Source organism: Pteropus vampyrus, unplaced genomic scaffold, assembly GCF_000151845.1.
Source record: "Pteropus vampyrus isolate Shadow unplaced genomic scaffold, Pvam_2.0 Scaffold133, whole genome shotgun sequence".
Classification (NCBI taxonomy): domain Eukaryota; kingdom Metazoa; phylum Chordata; class Mammalia; order Chiroptera; family Pteropodidae; genus Pteropus; species Pteropus vampyrus.
Genome location: NW_011888914.1, coordinates 3,630,025 through 3,631,592, shown reverse-complemented (window position 1 = coordinate 3,631,592; position 1,568 = coordinate 3,630,025).

Sequence of the window (1,568 nt, the reverse complement as noted above, 5' to 3'; positions counted from 1 at the left end):
TGAGGCACACACTCTGTCCAGATACTGTTCAACTCATGGGGACAACAAACATTCACTGCCTTCACAGGGCTGATAGCTTTGTGGGGGAGATAGACAGTAAACAAGTAGGCAGTTAAATAATATAACTCCAGGAAGTGCTGAATGCCATAAAATATAATAAAGCAGAGTGAGGAATAAGAGAGAGGTGGGTTGGAGTGGAGGATGGTCAGGGAAGCCTTCTGAGACCTGGAGTTGAGGGAGAGAGCACACCAAAAAAAGAGCTGAAGAAAGTGCATTCTGAGAGAGGGAATATAGCATGTATAAATGTTCTGAGGTGAGTCTGGCTTGTGAGGAACAGTAAGAAACCAGTAGGCTAGAGAACAGCAAGGAGAAGGAATGAAGTAAGAAAGGAGGTGGGAGATAAGGTCAGGGACCAGATTATGAGACCCTCATGAGGGTGAGCCTGAGTGGGGAGACGTATGGAAATTCTGAGAGAGGGAGTCAAAAGGTCTGGTTTAGGACCTGATGAGATCACTTGGCTAATGTGTAGAGAAAACTAGGAGGGCAGTGTAGAAATGGGAGACCATTGGGAAACTTGCTGAGAGAACATGGTGCCTGGATTAGGGCAGTGGTTTGGGGTCGGGGTAGGGGGCGTGGGATAGAGAAATGTGGCCAGATCTGAAAGAGGTAGAGCTTCCACTCTCACTGGTCTCTTCTTCTTCCTGCTGATGGATTAGGTATGGGATATGAGGGGAAGAGAGGACCCAGGTCTAGGATTTGACAGCTGGGTGAATGGTGGGGACATTTCCTGAGAAGGTAAAAACTGAGGGAGTGGCATATTTTGGGGGAGGGGGTTGCATCTAATTGATATGAGTCATTTTGATTTCCAGATGCCTGTGAGACATTCAGGAAGAAGGTGAAAATAGGTTGGGGGCAGCCAGGAAGGCAGGAGCAGTAGCAGTGTGTTCACTTCCTTCAGGCTCGTAGGTACCTGAGCCAAGGCCCTGAGGGCTGGCTTCTCCAAACAGGGAGGACCAACTTCTGCCTGAACCTTGTCTTTCAGTTCAGGACACTCGGTTTCTTCCTGCCTCTCTGACAGCCTGTTCCACCCCGTAAACGCCAGTGTCCCCAGGGCCCTGCCCCAGCCACCTTCTCCTCTCTCCTTGCACTCTCTTTGGCAGGCTGATCTATGTTGGTAGCTTCAGTTGTGATTAACATGCTGATGATTGCTAAATCTATGCCCTCTGCTCCAGACCGGTATATCCAACTGTCTGATTATCCCTGCTTGAGTATCCTATAAATATTTAAACTGATCACATTCGTACTTTGGTTTAGGACATGCTGAGTTTGAGGTGACTTCGCTCAAGGAGAAGTGGGCATTAGATTGACATGGGGGAAGGGAAGAAAGGCGTGTGGCTGAAATGAACAAAATGAGGCTGCAGAGGTAAGCAGAGACCAGGCCAGCACAGCCTTAAAGATCGAGTTAAAATGTTTGTCTTTATCCAAAGGCAAAGAGAAAACACTGAAGGCTGTTGAACAACTGGAGGAAGAAGCCATGATCAGATTTGCTTTTAGACAAGCCCATTGTA